Source organism: Coffea eugenioides, chromosome 4 (genome assembly GCF_003713205.1).
Source record: "Coffea eugenioides isolate CCC68of chromosome 4, Ceug_1.0, whole genome shotgun sequence".
NCBI classification, from domain to species: Eukaryota; Viridiplantae; Streptophyta; class Magnoliopsida; order Gentianales; family Rubiaceae; genus Coffea; species Coffea eugenioides.
Window position 1 is genome coordinate 17,527,198 of NC_040038.1, and position 18,055 is coordinate 17,545,252.

At 34.5% G+C, this 18,055-nt stretch overlaps 1 pseudogene; it reads left to right on the plus strand.

Moving 5' to 3' along the window:
• The first annotated feature begins 15,812 nt into the window (after positions 1-15,812).
• On the plus strand, positions 15,813-17,249 carry LOC113769163 (annotated as a pseudogene).
• Positions 17,250-18,055: the final 806 nt, after the last annotated feature.

An 18,055-nucleotide genomic window follows, 5' to 3' on the forward strand; every position in this document is an offset into this window, starting at 1 on the left:
TAGTTATATACAAAAGAGGCTAAAAATTCAAAAGAATTTTATTTTAATCTTTTAACTTATATCAAAATATTGAATGATATATGTCTTATTTTAAACACTTAACAATATTGAAAAGTACCAAAAAAACTCAATAAAACACTTAAAGAATACCAAAAACACACTAAATACCCACATTATCACCCTTCCCCCACATTCAATCTCGTCAAGCCACTTCCTCACCTCACAAGGGTTGCAAACCCCTTTCTCCTCCTTCTCTCCTCAATACTAGGGTTGAGCAAAATTATCCGCTAACCCGAAAACCCGTCATATTCGATCCGATCCGATCCGATTCGAAAATTAGAATATCCGATTTTTATTATTTGATCGGGTCAAAAGAGGGTCGGGTACCCGCTAAGATGCGGGGCGGGTTAGGATCACATAATTAAAAACCCGCGGGTACCCGATCCGCCCCACATATATATTTTTTTATTTTATTTTTATTTTTATACACACACTATAAAATAATAAGAACTAAATAAGTAATTTTATTGAACAAATTGCATTACAAATATGAGAGCCTATAGTTTATTTACAAGATTCATTTGTAGAGGCCATGATCTTATATTTTATAGAAAAAAGTTTAATTAATGTGGAACATATACATTAAAAATTGTGCTACTTATTTCAAACTTTTATTGATTTCGAATTCCTTTAATTTTTTTCCTTTATCTTATATTTTCTTCACATGCTTGTTTCTTGGTGGGAAATCTTTTTTTAGAAAAAAATTTATTAAATCTTAGATGAATGCGTAAAATATAAAATTAAATTAGTATAAATTATTTTTTTTAATTAAATGATAAATGGGGCGAGGCGGGTACCCGTTGACCCGACCCTATCTCAGTGGGTACCCGATTATAGGGTACCCGCTGATATACGGGGCGGGTAAGGGTCAAAGAATGGCTGACCCGCAAGGTACGGGTCGGGTCAGTCAAATGGTAAATGGGGCGGGTATCTGACCCGCGCCCACTCCTACTCAATACCCTTACCTAACTCTCCACTGGCCTCACCTCAGCTACTTAGCCCAAATTTCTCTGCAACCCTTTCCCCTTGCCTAAGTCCTACCTTTTTTCATCCTACTCGTTCCCACACAATTGGCCCATTCCTCACTATTCTTGCAAATCCTATCATATGACTCAATAAATGATAGCCCATTTATTTTGACTTGCCCATCAATAATTGAGTTTGGGCATGTACCAAACTTAATTGGGTCTAAATAGGTGAAACAATGAAACTCATTAATTAGTGGGTATTATATGGGTAGATTTAGGTAGCTCAAATCCCATTTTGACCCAGTCAGATTAGATATAAGTTAAAGTTAATCATTAGTGAGTGTTAAGTAAGTAAATTTAAATTATTACTGGTCCAATAACTATATTCTAATTTTTGCAAAGATGTGTTTAGCATTCTTTTCCGTTTCTTTAACTTTTTTTTCTTTTGTTGGGTTATCCTGCTTCCTTTTTCCATTTCATAAAAGTCTAACAAATTCTTTGAGTGTTAATTCATTTCTTGCATTAACACTTATATGATTTTTAGATTCTTGTAAAAGTAACAACAATTGAACTCAATATGATCACCATTTTTTGTTTCTCTATGTAATTCTTTCTTAATTTTCTTTTTGTTCAGGTAAAAATTCATTTGCTAATTTGATACTCCCTCTGTCCCAAAAAGTGTGCCGTGCTTCGAAACTTGTAATTATTATCAACAGTGCAAGACTTTTAAATGATTTGCGTTTAAGTTCCGGCAATACCCCTTGACTTTCAATGTATCCATATGTGATTGAATGATAAAAGGGCCATAAGTTGTGATAAGACATGTGGGATCCAAAAGAATAAAATGTCTCCACACTACTTTAGAGTAAAGTGCCATGCACGATTGTTGTTTGCATTTCATGTGAGAGTCACAAACTATTAAGTGCAGTGTTGGTACTTAGGAAGTGCATAATTGGGCCCACTAAAAGATAAGAAAAGGCTATCACATTGAAGGGTATGGAGTGGAAATGTGTGAAAGTTTTCATTGCCAATTTTAGTAAGTGACAATCATTTTGGGATGAATAAAAAAGAAAAGTATGACACTATCAATGGGACGGAGGGAGTATGTTTTATTTTTTTTTGTATTACAATGATATATCATATTGTTGCTAAACAAATTGTGAGAGAAAAAGTTAGCAAATTGTTTTGAGTGAGTCATAAATGGATAATTGGGTGGCCCACTCCTTAAATATTTAAGAGCATAGTCATTTATGACTTCTTCATTTTGAACCATTAATTATGTTACATGAGTTAACCTAATTATAACTAGCATGGACTGTGCTAGCCCACTGAAGGATGATGCATTTGTAGTTAAACTTTCAGGCGAACATATATTTAGAGAAGCAAACTCAAGTCAATCTATATATATCCAAACACAGTTAACAAAAACTAAGTCAATTAAAGTGATAGGGTAATAGATCATAATATTATGCCAAAAGAAAGTTTGAAGTGATTGATAACAGAATAAAAGTCTAGACGAATTGCATAACAAAAGAGGTTGACAATTTAGCAATGCTAGTTAATGTGCAAGGCAGTCTTGCATTTCTTTGCAGGGTTGGCATTTACTTTTTCTTTTGTTGGAGTTTTAGCCTCAGACATTTTTTCAATGGAGTCTTGCATGTTTGCTACAGAAGTAATCTCGATTCCATCGGAATCCGTTTTTGTGATTTGATCATTGAAATGCCAGCTTCTTTTCGCAATACTTGCTGAACTTGATGTTTGTGCAGTCAAAGAGGTGGTTGGTGCTATTTCTTCAAGAACTAATTTGGTGATAGCAATGAAGAACAAACTTTCATAAATTGCTAGTAATATACTTTGCCAAAGATCAAAATTTTACCCCTTGCCCCCTACTAATATAAAGAAACATTTTATACAAATTTATTATTTCTAGATGGGAAGTAACAAATATAGCACTATACACCTATATATTATAGTAATTAGTGCTTACAAAAAGTAAAGAAACTTTAAGCAAGTTGGGTTAATTCTATATTATCCCAATAGAGATCTCTATACAAAGCATCCAATCCTGCTATACACAAACCATAAAAACTTGCTAAAGAGTAAGAATAATTATAGTTCTCTCTTTGGCAGCAACCTTGCTGGCTTCGCAAGCATAAGGATCAAAATTAGGATCCATTGCAAAAAAAAGGTTGCAACCCAAAATGTGGTAATGTAACCATTCCTTATCCATTCGGCATTGGAAGGGCTGTTACTTTGACGATGGTTTTTGTGACACCCGAAGGAAAAGAAAAGGGGAAAATTTTCCTTATTTATTTTATTTTCCACGTGCATTTCTCTTACTTTATTTTATTATCAAAATTTTCTAGAGACTTTTATAAATGAATATAGTTTTCCAACCATTTTTCTAGTATAAGTTAGTTCCGGTCAATTTGGAAGTGTATTAAGGACGTGAGACCCGCTAGTGCGATAAATTTTTAGCAATTAATTGAAGTTTAGTATTGATGGATATTATTTTACAAGGTGCTAGGAAATAATTAGAGGTTACCTAGAGGGATTAACCATTGGAAGACAACAAGATGAGGATTAACCCTTGGATGCCATTTGTCCTTGAAACATTGGACCTTGACTTTGACTTGGACTTGTCTTAACCTTTACTAAATCAAATTTTGACCCAATTTCTTTCCATTTTCATTGTCTTGGCCAAAATTTATGGAGAGGAAAGAAAGAGAGAGTTTCTTCAACTTCAACTTCAATTCTTGCTCAAATCTTGAGTTTCAACCGTTGAATTATCAAATTACTCCATCCAAGTTGCTTATTAAGGGGGATTAAAGCTTCTAGTGGAGGGATTTGTGAAAGGAAAACCCTAAGTTATCATCTTTCTTGAGGTGTTAAGGTACTTTGCTTACAAACTTCCTCTTTGTTCATGCTAATATCAAATTAGCGGCTCTAGTGGCTAAATATGTTGATTTGTGGTAGGTTTTATGGTTGAAAGTGGAGTTTTGATTGATTTTTGATTTATTAGTGATTTTTCTGTTTTTATATCATAATTATTGTTTAGTCATGGATTGATGGCCTGTTATAGTGTAAAATGGAGATTGGTATATGTTGGATATGATTGGTTGCGGAAAATTTCAGAGTTTATGCGGAATTTCCAGTTTAGGGTTTCATCCTACCCTGTTCTGCCCGAACCTGTTAGGCCATGATGGAAACCGAATCAGCCTTTTCCCAAAACATAAAAGTTGTTGGTAATTGAGTTAGCTAGCTACCTGTAAAATTTCAGCTGAATCGGAGTACTGTATCATGTGAAATGACTGAAATACCCTTGACTGCCCATGAGCCCTGTTTCGTGCCCAGATTTCTGTTTTCATGGAGTTTTCCATTTTTGACCCCGAAAATGCATAATTTGGCTTTGGAAGTCTTCATAATAAAGGTAGATATATGTTTCGGCTTCGAAACGCCATAAGATTCATTTCAATCCGATAAGTGTAACTTCAGTTATGAATATTGTGCCGAAAGGTGTATTTGATAGTTTATGATGTGTATGTGGTTGATTTGAGAAGAATTGGTGTTGCTTGTAGGATGGAAAAGTAAGGAAATTAAGGGGATATGCTGTCCGATCTTTGAAAGCATTTGATTGCTTTGAGTTTGAGTTGAAGGGCTTGGACTTGAGCAAGGCAACGATATATGATGGATGGTTCTTGAGTCGTGGTTGGTGAGTGACCCCAAACTGTTTTCAAAACTACTTATGAACTGTTTCTTGCATTATTTACTCGATTGCATATCATGTGTGTTTGCATGTGAGTTCATGATATGATTTGGCTTAAATGAGTTCTTGGGAAATCTTGGGCTTAGAACCAACGTCTCCACTACTGTTTACTGTTCATCTGGAGCACCAAAGGGCTCCCTATTACTGTTTCACTGTTACTGGATCTATTTGAGCGTTGGACGTCTGAGTACCATGATCTCCCTGGCTCACAAGAGCAATAAAAGTACATTTGATTACTGAATCATGACATCATTGAAATGAACTATTGAGAAACTGATTTGATTACTGATTTTACTGGTTACTCGCTGAGCTTCTAGCTCACCCCAAAAATATTTTATTCCCCTCCACAAGGCTCGAGGTGAAGGAAGCATTTGTATTAAAGTTCTCCGTGTGAATGGTTGGAGGATCTACTGTACCGTTGGAGCTCTAGTTTTAATTTGCGTAATATTTGAGATTGTACTTGTACTTGTACTTATGTGAGAACTGAGGACCTTTGTCTTATGCTGGAAATTAGTATTGCTTGTATCTCTTGAGGTTTTAGTTGTAGTAGATGTAATTGTGGAACATTTGATGTATATTTGAGATTTATATTGTAATTGAATTGAGGATTAAAGTGAACGACTGAGTCCCGGCGAGAGTTGGGCAGGCGGTCCGCTGATCCCTTTGGTTCGCCTTAGGGGGAGGTGGGGCCGTCACAGTTTTGAAATCACACGCAAGAATTCTAGAAAAGCAATTCTATGATCATTTCAAGAAGTTTATGATATCTCAGAAGATAATATTGGAATAATGGGGGAGGTTTCTCCTTTCACTTATAATAGATCGTTAGGAAAGAATTCCAATGATATCCGGTAGTAAATTATAGCAGCTCTCATTTCAGTTTTTCTCACACCAAAAACAAGTTCATTGCAGTAGGTTGTGATATGTATGCATACTTGACTAATGCAGACAATGATGAATTTGTTACGGGTTGCGCAACCCCCTGCAACAGCTCACTAATTAGTCCCTTAGCATCAATGAAAGTAGTATTTTAAAGATTGTAAACAATCTAAACTATTGGCTTAATCATTCTTTATAAATCAAATAGAAATTGCCTCTCAGACAATTCATCTAACAAGTAGTAAACAATAAGAAGAGTAGTTCAAGTCAAACCTGCAAACCAAGACCTTTGTGAATATGCTATTATTTGTTGATCTTCAAACTCTGTGGCAAGAGATAAATTATCTAATGAAGACAAATTTATGAAAACAATGATATAGCAAATAATTTTTTCCAGATTATTGTACCCTTCTATCCAAAGGCAATTTAAAAAGGGAAAAATTAATCAAAGTACTGGTGATTCACTATCCATGAAATATTTATTTTATGTTTTGGATGCAAATAAAACAACTAAAACAAATAGAAATTTCCCTTATCAAAGATCACTGTGAGCACTAGTTGATTAATACTATTTTTGAGCACTTTTTCTCCAAGAAAGAAACTTGTGTCTGAAAGCTTCGGAAACCTTATGGAGGTTATGCTCTTCATCTGAAACCAAAAACTATGGAACACCAAAAGACTCTGACAACCGTAGGAATCAAAAAGGCCCAAACGGAAGAATGCAGAAATTAAAAGGTTCAATTCATATTGTAAGAGTGAGATAGCCGTTATGAGTGCATAATTCAATCTTCATTTCAATACCCACAAGCTCAACTCATTTAATTGAGTGGTAAATTAAATGAGTTAAACATATACAAAAGACACATGTCAAGTGGTCAATTACAGATGACAATTGTTGGTGAAAATAGTTTTAAAACAATAAACCAATCGAAGAATGCCAGATTAGTTTAAGTTGTCCATATGGCACTTCTTGGTAAAGGTACTCTTAGATTTTTATATAATAGTTAGATATGCCCAAACTCACACGAATCATCCATTGTGATGGATCTACATTCGTCCTTCAGCCTTATAGTCCTTTTTTTCTACTCTTGTCACTGTTTGTTTCCTCACTTCTCCAATGTTTTTTGTCGAATAAAAAGCTAGAATTGTAGTTCTCAAGGAAAATTAAGCTTTTTGGTGTAAAATTTGTGAAATTCTACCATTTTTGGTCTTTATCACAAATGTCCATCAAGGGATAGTTTTTTAATCGAATATTTGGTCTAAAATTTTTTCTAAAACAATCCCAAAGGCAACCATCTAAATACACCTTTATTGATTTAAATTCATATATTAATTTTCTTTTAAATGCACTTATTGATATATATATGTGTGTGTGTGTGTGTGTGTTGTAAGAAAAATTATCTAGATGCTTGCACAATATCAATATAGAATTTATTCTAAGTACAAATGAAATGTCAAAACTATAATTTATATACTCCAAATTTAGTGTCAAAGTATAAAGTCCAACCTTAAACAATATAAACCATTTGAAAAGAAACCTATTGAATAAAGTCCAATGTTAAAAATATAAACTTTAGAAAAACAAATCTACTAAATGCCCTAAGCTCACTAAATACCAAAAAAAAGGTAAATAGTTTCTTTAATTAGCTTATAATAGTGTTAGCGATTGCCATTATTCACCATTAAAGTGTATGTATGAAATTTCAGATTCTATTGAAATTTGAATTATAATATGAAGACATTCAATGTGTAAAGAAGTTTGTCTAAGGAGGAAAATCATATTTACATACTTAAGTCAAAATTACTGGAAAGAAGGTTTGGAATATTATTGTTTTCATATGATTTGGATGTTTGTTTTAACTTTCTCATCTATAATGTTGTCTTTAATTTTAGTGTTGCCAAAATAAATGGTTAGGAATATTGTTATTTGCTGTTTAGTTATGTTCATTTATATCTTTTTTGAATTACAATGATTTATAAGTTTGGTAAGTTTTCTATTAAGGTGGTATGTTAGGTTTTATTTTTTTAATTAGTCAACTTTAGAAATGCTGCCAATTGATTGTTTCACTATGGTAAGTAGATAATCAAATATTAAATGTGGTTATATCTAATTAAAATAAATCAAAATTCTAAGACAACAAGATGGGAGGTTGGGAAATTCATAAGAAGTAGAATATGAAATGTGTGTGTGTGTGTGTGTTTGTGTATTATCGACAAGCATTGAACAAGGTGGAGTTGATATCATTAAAAGAACTAAAACATAATCTTATTCAAGTACTCCTTAAAATATGTAGAGCTAGCGCATATTACACCAAAAAGGGGCCCTCAAATGGATAGTAGCATTATTATTCCTAGGGATGGCAGCGAGCAGGTTGCAAAATACATCCCCCCCCCCCTGGCCGCGGCCACGAGGGCCAAAAAACAAACAACAACAACAACAACAACAACGTGAAGACTCGTGGCCATGATCATATGATCCTAGTATATAAAATCATAAAAACTTCATTTTTCGAAATAGCAAACCCAATTTGTTTTAGCAAAACTTCCATGGATTGTAAAGTACTAGAATTTGTTTTTATTTGTATAACTACCACATGCAAAGAACCTATGATGAGCTTTTATCTTGAACTTCTAGTATGCTTATGGGTCTCTTTCATGCATGACATCCCCTTTCTGTTACTAAACTAGTAATGGTGATTGGAGTACAATGCGAGAGAAAATTTAGATGACACACACATTTATTTATTTATTTTTATTGATGTGGGGGATAGGGGCTGGGGTATGCTTCCCTGCCTCCCTCCCCATTTAACAAAGGGGAGAAAAATCCCCTTACCTCCATCTCACCGCATCTCATCTCCGGTCTCATTCCTCCCCTGCAGGGCAGACGCCCCTAGTTATTCCTCATCCCAACTTGGAAGTCTGAGGGAAGAGAGGAAAAATGACAAAAATTTTTAAAACTAAGAAAAGTAAACCTTAGTTACTTTTAAAAAATCTTTGTTTTTTCTCAGTTTACTTTTGATATATTCTTTTTTTTTTAAAAAAAAACTAAGAATAATGTGCCATTTGACATCGATTATGTTTGAAGAGTAAATAAAAACTAGAATTATTTATTACTCTGATGAAATAAAGAAGCTAGAAACCAAAAAGCAAACATCCTGAAAACCCAACAATAGGGACGTTGCATAACTATTTTCAACATATATAGAATAAGAGCCGAAGGCCTCTTGTGACTTGGAATGGTTTTCGTCGTCCTCTCACGTGCCGCACATGTGAGTCACCAGCCTTTTTTTTCCGCGCGATGCGCCAGACATCTGCATATACTTCCTCTCTAGGGTTTCCTTAAATTTCCTCCGCTGCCGCCGCTTTCTCTTCTCCCATTCTCTCTTCGCCTTACCTTATTCTCAGAAGCTCCGTCTTCTCTACTTTGTTTTCTCTTCTCCTTTCTCCTGCATTTGTATTTTCTTCTTTTCTATCTCGTCTTCCTCTTTTCTTTCTTTTCTCCTATTGTAGATGGATTTAAGCTGTTTTCTCCTCCATTCTCCTCTTTCTTCTCTCCGCCGCTCCTTGGTCAGATCTTTCCCTCTGCCTCTTGCTCTCAAAATCTTTATTATCTCTCCTCCTTCTTTCCTTCTCATTCTTTGATTTCATTTTAAATATTACTTTCACCTTTTTATTGTTTTTTTTTCTTTAATTTTTTTGCCCGATTAATCGGCTGATACCATGAGAGCTGCATATTTCTTTTCAAAAATTATTTGTAGCTTCAAACCTGGTAAACAAAATCGCGGCTACCATAGTCGGCCATACACAAAGTATGTAACTCCACGGTGGTCTTTTCCACTGATATTTTTTTTTCCCGTTCCTTAGCTCCTTGGTTGGGAGACTGCTATTTTTTGTCTTGCTTTTCTGGTTGCAACTGGAGAACTAATGTGGATTACTTTTGATTTCTTGACTTTTATTTTTCAGTCTCAGATAGAACTAGAAGTGAAGCGTCAACCGCCGCTTCCTCTCTATTGTTTCAGGTACTACCTTGGTTTTTTCGCTACTTTCCCTTCATTGGTGATTTTTTCTCTCTCTTTTCTATTAAAACTTTGGTTACATTAATGTTTTGTCTTGTTTTATCTAGAATGCAACTAGAGTGTAGATCTGTGGAGCTTTCAATTTATGCACTCTTATTTTTCGTCTGAGAAAGAGCTACAAGCACTTAAGCATCTTCTATCCATTAAGGTACTACCTTCATTATTTTGTTATTTTCTCTCTATTTTTGTTTATTTTCCTTCCATGTTTGAGCTATTGTGGTGTTGTTGTTTTTTGCACTTCTCAGCTATTCTTTGTACTTATTTCATGGCTGTTTGTATTGATTTTTACCCCTTGGAATTTTTTTTTGGATTTTTACCCAGTAAAATCCTTTCTGTTATGGCATTTTTTCCCTCCTAGAATTTTTTTTGTTTTCCTTTCTTTTAAGCTTTTTTTGCTTGTTTCATGTGCTATTTGGGTTATTTTTTAGTTCTAGGATTCCACCCTAAAAAAGGCAAAAAAAATAAAGAAATACCTGTGACTTGGATTTCTTGCTGGAATACATATTTTGTCTTCCTACCTTAGATTTGCTCTGTATTCATGTTTTCTCCTCCTCTGTAAAAACTTGTTTGATGCTAATGGTTATCGTATTTTGTTGTGCAAGCATTTTTTCATTGCTTTTAGGAAACTGGTTTGTGATTTCTTGGGTGGTTGTTTTCTATTAACAGTTTTTTTTGTGTTGCAGCTATTGCACATTTTTCTTGTGTCATGTTTGATCATTTTTTTTGAGTTGTTATCAGGCTTGTGATGCTTTTTCGTCAGTGCTGTTGGAAATTTTTTTCCCTTCTGTTATGCCTTTTACTAATCAGTTTGTGGTTGCATTACTAATGCCGTTGTACTGTACAATTTGTAAGTTTTGCATTCTGATCATATTTAGAGTAATAAGTTTTGCATTCAGATCATAAGTCAATTTTGGAAAGAATAAGTTTTGCATCAGATCATATGTGAGGTTACAATTTGTAAAGATTAGAATAATAATTTTTCATACCAAGTGCAAATGATGCTTTGTGAGACCCCGAAATTTTACTTTTCTTTATAACCTTTATGTGAACTCACTTTCGTTTGATTCTTGGTTGCTTTAATGGTTGAATTTGAGTCAAGGGAGTGAATTTTGTTAAGAAAAGTTTCATAATCTCAAGTTGTTAGAAAATCTAGAATTTTCACAGGAGGCTCTGCGCAGTTTTGGAAAATTGACTATAACTTCGTATAGGAAAGTCGGAATTGAGTTCTGTTTATTACGTTTGAAACTAGACTCAGAGGGCATTCTACGGTGTAAAATTTAGAGTTTGATTCAATGTTTATAAATTCTAGGAAATTAGCAAAGTTGACTGAAAATTCTGCCCTGCACAAGTAAACATAGGACTGTTGAAGTAGCTTATGGCTCAATTTGGACCAACTTATGAACTAAATCTCTTTGAGGTGTCTTCTAAAGATTTTTAGTATTTGAAGTTTCGTTTTAACAAGCCAAGTTATATAAATTTTTGATATTTATAACTCAAGTTATAATTTTTCTAAAGAAAGGGCATCAGTTAGGGTTTTGTGCATACTACGGTTTTGTTGTATGTTTTTGTGTGCATTTTGGTAGTGTGATTGTGAGGACCCGTAAAATTCCCTTAGTTTATATTATTTTCTTTTCTTTTATTTCACAATCATTTTCTTCACTTTACTTTACTATATTAATTTTTTCAAAGATTTTATAAGTGAGTATAGTTTTTAAATCATTTTCCTAGTATAAGATAGTTTATGTTAAATTTGAAGTGTATTATGGGCGTGGGACCCGCTAATGCACTAAGTGTGATAAAATTTTGACGATTAATTGATGATTTGTATAAAGAGATATTATTTTACAAGGTGATAAGTGACAATTAGAGGTTAGCTAGATAAATAACCATTGGAAGACAAAAAGATGAGGATTAACCCTTGGATGCCATTTGTCCTTGAAACATTGGACCTTGACTTTGACTTGGACTTGTTTTAACCTTTACTAAACTAAATTTTGACCCAATTTCTTTCCATTTTCATTGTCTTGGCCGAAATTTATGGAGAGGAAAGAACAAGAGAGCAAAGCTTCAACTTCATCCTCCATTCTTGGCTTAAATCTTGAGTTTTAACCGTTAGTTTTGGAAACTACACCATACAAGTGCTTATTAAGGAGGAACAAAGGTCTTGGTAGAGTGATTTTTGTAGAAGAAACCCTAAGCTATCATCTTTCCTCTAGTTTCAAGGTAAATTCCCTAGAAATTTCCTTTTACTCTTGATAATTGTCAATTAGTGGATTGGAGAAGTTAAATATCTAGCTTTGTGGACAAATTTATGGTTTGAAATAGGGGCATGGTGAATTTCAGTTTTTATAGTAAATTTTCTAATTGATGTCTAGCCATGATTTGGTAGTTGTCATGAGTAATTTTGAGCTTGAAAATGCTAGTTTTGCTCGCCTTCAAAGAATTTTAGATAGAGTGCATAAATTTCAGTTTTAAGGTTTCCAATTTGTCCTGTTCTGTCCGGTTCTGTTTGACCATGTTAGAGGCCGAATTAGGTTTAGCACAAAACATGAAAGTTGTAGAAAATGATGTTTTATAGCTTTCTGTAAAATTTCAACTCGATCGGAGCAGTGTAACATGTGAAATGACCGAAATACCCTTGACTACCCATAAGCCCTGTTTCGCGGACAGTTTTCTATCTTCGTGGAGATTTCAATTTTTGACTCTGAAAATGTATGATTTAGCTTTCGAGGCCTTCATAAGAAATGTAGGTATATGTCTTGGCTTCGAAACGCCATAAGATACACCTCAATCGGATTTCGGTAGCCTGAGTTATTGTCGTTTAATCATAGTGCGGTTAACTAGTCTGATTGTGAGATGCTGGTTCTGTAATTTGAAATTTTGACATGGATACACTGTGAACTGGACTGACTGGTCTTCATCAAAGTTGTAGACCTTTATCTTAGCTACGAAATGGTATAAATTTTACCCCAATCTGATAAGCGTAGCTTTGGTTGTGTCTGTTCCGCTAAGCGACGTCAAATCTGTCTTTTATTTTCTGACTTAAACTTCATTTCTGGACATTTTCCTAGCTTGAATTTGTACTTGTACGACTTTGAGCCTATTAAATGGCTATTGAAATGAGATTATTTTGTGTGTAACTTTGGGATTGATTGAGGAAAACAATGAAGCCATAAATGGCTGGAAAATAGGTAAATATAGAGGGCATGCTGCCCAAAATTTTAGAGCTACACGATTCCTTCAAGTTGAATTGATCTTGGTAAAAATGAAGGGTTTTGGGACTTGTTTGTAACCCTAGGACCAACTGTTATCTTTTTACTCAAAAGTCATACTTTATTCTTTTGTACTAGTATTTAACCTGGGAAGGCATACGACTTGTAGTTGAGCCTCATTGATGTATTCCATTTACTGGGTTTGTGGATGTGCGAACTATAATTGTTTTATCTTGGTTATTTTAGGGTTTCTTGGTGATTAAAGCCACTTTGGGTAAAAACTTTCGAAATATCTGTACTGGAACCGGTGAGTGTACCACTCCCCTCATTTGTTACTTAACTAGGTTTCTGTACCTGCAATCTGTGATTTGAATTACTATACTATTTGTTTATTCTGTTTGAGACGAGGGTGTACTTTATCACACTCGTTCTCTTGTTTGTCTGTATGCCTATTTACTATGTGTAAACTGTTATCTGTATCTGAGTCTGTTCGGACGTCATTTGGAGGCTGGTATCCAACGACCTTTCTGTGACCTCTAAACTCAACACCTGTGGCTAGTTACTCGAGTCGGGCCGGCAAGGGCCTGGTCGATTAGATAACGAATCACGGTAGTCTGTTTCTGGTAATTTTTGGATATTGAGACTCTTGATTTCTGTATACTCGAGTATTACCACTTCTGTTTCTATTGAGGTGTTCGGGCCCGGTAAGGGGTATGTTTGGTGGACGAAATTTGGTGCAAAGTGGGGTCTACGGACATGTTGGTTCTATATACGTTGACGGAGAGTCAACGGGTTTGGATCAAGTTCTACCATGAAAATCTGGCTCCTGAGAGCCACCTGTATCCTTCCTATTTGAATCATTGTGTCTAACTGCTTTACTTTATATCTGGCACGTATACCTGATTGGTTAAACATGAAATGCCAAGATTTGACTGCTATTATTTTGGTACCTCATTGAGCGTAAACTCACCCCTTTCCCGTTATCTTTGTTTTCCTTTCAGGGGCAAACTTTGAATCCATAATCTTGGAAGAAAGGGTCGAGCTAGTGTAATTAATATTTTGTTAAGCTCTTTTGCAACCGAAACCCGAATCGTATTTTAAGTGTATGAATACTTTGGCTTGTATTTTAGTTTAGTTAATTTGTCAAAGACTCCGATGTAAATATATGTATAAGTGTTTAACATTGTCTATTAAGTGTATTCAATTGAGATTATGAGTTTTATGGTTTGGTAAGTATGTTCTCACTTTAGTAGTTTCCGATTGTTCGTTTTCTTTGGGTCCTATCGCGCGTGCTATATTGGGTTTGTGTGATTTGACTCCGTAGTCCTGGCGAGAGTTGGGCAGGCGGTCCGCCGAACCCTTCGGTTCGCCTTAGGGTGAAGTGGGGCTGTCACATGCTTGAAGTTTCATTCCTTGGAGCAAGCATCTTTTATGTTCTGTTTTTTGTATTTTTGTGGGTTTTGCTTTTCTTTATTTAACTTTGAAGCTTTTTGTTCTGTAAGTATCTTTGTGATTTAGTTACAAGAAGAAAGAAGTTTTGTCCCTCTACAATTTTCCTTAAAAATTGGAAACTTATGTAGGCCATTAATCTTATTTATCTAATTCTGCTTCTATCTTTCTGTCAACATAGAGAACATCAGGTCTTATGAGACAAATTATGACTTTTTATTTTCATTCACTTGGTGGTGGTGGATTTTTTTTTGGGTTAGATCTGTTTTTTCCCTCTTGATCTGTAAAGAAGTTTTTTTTTTGGTCTGTGTCTCTTGCAATTCCTGTATGCTTTTGATTTTTTGATTTGCAAAGTTGTTGAATGCTCATGCTTGTGGTCGCTGGTTTATTTTTCTGCTTTTGCTTTTTGTGTGCATTTCTTTTTGCCATTGTTTTCCTGATTTGGTTATTTTTCTTTGTTAGCCATGTTGATAGCATTGTACTTTTTTTTGTTATTTTTGGTGTGTTTCTTTTTCGTTAGCCATGTATCTACCTGCATTTGTAAAGCAGACCCTTCAAAATTTTTCGGTGATTATAGAATGCAGTAAGGGTATCTCTACATCAGTGATTAATATGCTTCTTCATTTTGTAATTGGCGACTTGGCATTATTGCTTGTTCTTTTTTAATTAACCAGATACTCATGAAACTCTCGCTTGCACTGCCTTGAGTTCATACAATTGTATTTCTCATTAATTTATTTTTATTCTCAGGTATGAAGGTGCACAATCTGCAGAAGCCTTGCTAAGTTTGTGAACAGTGAAGAAGGTAATGTTATTGGTTAGCTGGCTTGTATTTTGTGGTCCATAAGTGTAATCCATGTTAACAAGTTTGATAGATTTACGTTAAACTATATTTTGGTAAAAGTGTTGAATAATCCATGAGGTTGTTAAAATCCAATCCATATTACTTATGAAGATTAGAAATTTACTTCACCTTAAGATATCACGACGAAGAATTGTGCTGTGATATCTTAAGGGGCAAAAGATCAATCTTTTTTTTTTTAATGTTTTCTATAGTGGTTAAAATCTACAATGGATTATTTAAAGTGGTGATAGCACTGGAGGCTACAATTAAGAAACTGGTTAGTTATTAATTTGCTTCTTGTGTGATTTTTTTTTTGCCTCAGTAGTCTATAAGTAACTCTTACTATTTCTTTAATTCTTTCTTCTATTTCCCTTATCGAAAGGTCTATCTACAATGGATTATTTCAGGTTATGATAGCACTGAAGGCTACAATTAAGAGAAAGATTAGTTTTTAATTTGCTTCTCATGTGGTTTTAATTCTTTTTTTGGGCTCTGTGGTCTATTACTAACCTAGAATTGCTACCAGTGATGACAAAAAAACTATTCAGCATAATTTTAAGGATGGCCAAAGTAGCCAAATTAAAAAGTTGTATGAATTTGGCCTTATTCTTGTAACTGCGATTAAATATTAGCACCTTGGCCATGTGGTTTTCTTGTTTGATTCTTTATTGTTTGTTTCACGTGACAGGTACACCTTGATTACCATGAAGTTGGTGCTAATATCATAATGTCTGCATCATATCAGGTTATATGGCTGTCTTTTTTAATTTTTCCAAGCCTTCCTAAGGATCTCATTTAATTATTATTGAAAGAATTTATCATGAAGTTGAGGACTCTTGATTTTTCTTGTTTGGAAGACAGGCCACTCTTTAAGGATTTGTAGCTAAAGGGATATCAAGAGAAGAAGGTGAAGCTTTACTCAGGAAAATTGTTGAAATAGCATGCGAGGTACGGGATATATATTATGATAAAGCCAGTAAAGGTTCTTGGGATGTTATTGGAGGATCCAAAAGCTTTAAACGTCCATTCCTTGTTGTTGCTTCTGTTGGAAGCTATGGAGCTTATCTTGCTGATGGTTCTGAATATAGGTGAATCTTTTAATTCTTTTCTTACATTGGAAGCAGAGTAGTATTTTAGTGCCCAAATACTGACTTTAAATATTTGAACTTGTGCTAGAAACTTTTCCTCTCGAGCACTTGTGATCTTCTCATGCATTGTAGTGGCATATATGGGGATGTAGTGACTCTGGAGACTTTGAAAGATTTCCATAGAAGAAGAGTTCAAGTTCTTGCCGACTCTGGTGCTGACCTGATTGCATTTGAGATAATTCCAAACAAATTGGATGCTATGGTATTGTTTTTGAGTCGTGACTATCTCAATGTACCTCAAACATTTCTTTTGCTAGAGCAATTTAGATGTTTTGCTGTCTATTTTGCCTGATTGCTTCTTGATATAGGAATACACTGAGATTCTTGAGGAAGAAAACATAAAAGTTCCGACCTGGTTTTCTTTCAATTCTAAGGATGGGATCAATGTAGTTAGTGGGGATCCTATATCAAATTGTACTGCAATTGCTGATTTATGTGATCGAGTTGTTGCTGTTGGAATCAACTGTATTGCTCCTAGATATATTGATGGACTTGTCCAATCAATCAAGATGGTATAACCAATTCTAGGATGCATTTGAAATGAATGAAATTGAAAACAATAATCAAATTTAATTAGGAACATTGGTTTTAATTCTCTCGAGAAATCTAGGTAAGTTATTGTCATGTCTTAGTTCTAATTGCAGTCTTTTAATCACAAGATCCCTTTTTTTTGTTTCTAAGAATTCTCATTAGAGAAACCAATTCTGGGTCATGATTATTAGATATATCTCCATTGCATCAATAAATTAGAAATCAGAAAATCTTGGATGTCCATTTATGTACATGGAACTTATTGCTTTACTTGCTAATATTTCTGTAAGTCACTACTAAACCGATCCTGATATATTAGCGTTTCCCTTTTTCTCTTTCCACAGTCTTCCCAAGTTAGGAGCTCAATTGCAAAAAAGAAAAGAAAAAACCAGAAACCATCCATGTATATATATATATATAAATTCTAAGTATAAAACTATGAAGTGAAGTACATCTTTAAACAGATGTACCAACGTTTCAGCCGGGTGTGAAGTGAAGATCATCCTAACAACGTTAGTTATTCTAAGCATAAATAAAACTATGAGTATGTTTGTTGATACTTTTTGTTGGCTGATTTCAACCACCGAAGAAAGGAAAATGCTGTCTTATTAGGATTTCATGGTTCTTAAGGTATTTACACTTGCTAAATTCCTACTGGGCAGTTTTCTTGGATTTCTTGTTGGATTGTGGATCTATTTGCATGGATGTTTTCAAGTCACTTATTTTTAGGGTGAGGATTACTGATCGAACTTTTGTTTGCTTGTACTTGTCAAATTAGATAATGGGGAAAGTGAATAAAGAGAGGCTGGGAGAATTCCTTGGGGAGTTGCAGAGGAAAGAGGATACAAATGACAGGTATGTTGCTGCTCTGAGAGGGGAAATCGCTGATTAGAAACCCATTTGTGAGAATGCAACCTTTCCCAGAGCAAAGCACAGCCGAAGTTAGCAAGGCATAGGAGTAGAGAATGAGACTGCTGTTGGCAGACTTTTGTACCCAGACCTTTTTTCTATTTTTTTCTCTCTTTTCACTACCATTGTAGAGCACACTATTATGTATGTCTAATGGTAACTTCTGATTTACTGGTTCTTTATCATAATGGGATCACCAAAACTGAAGCGTAGCTT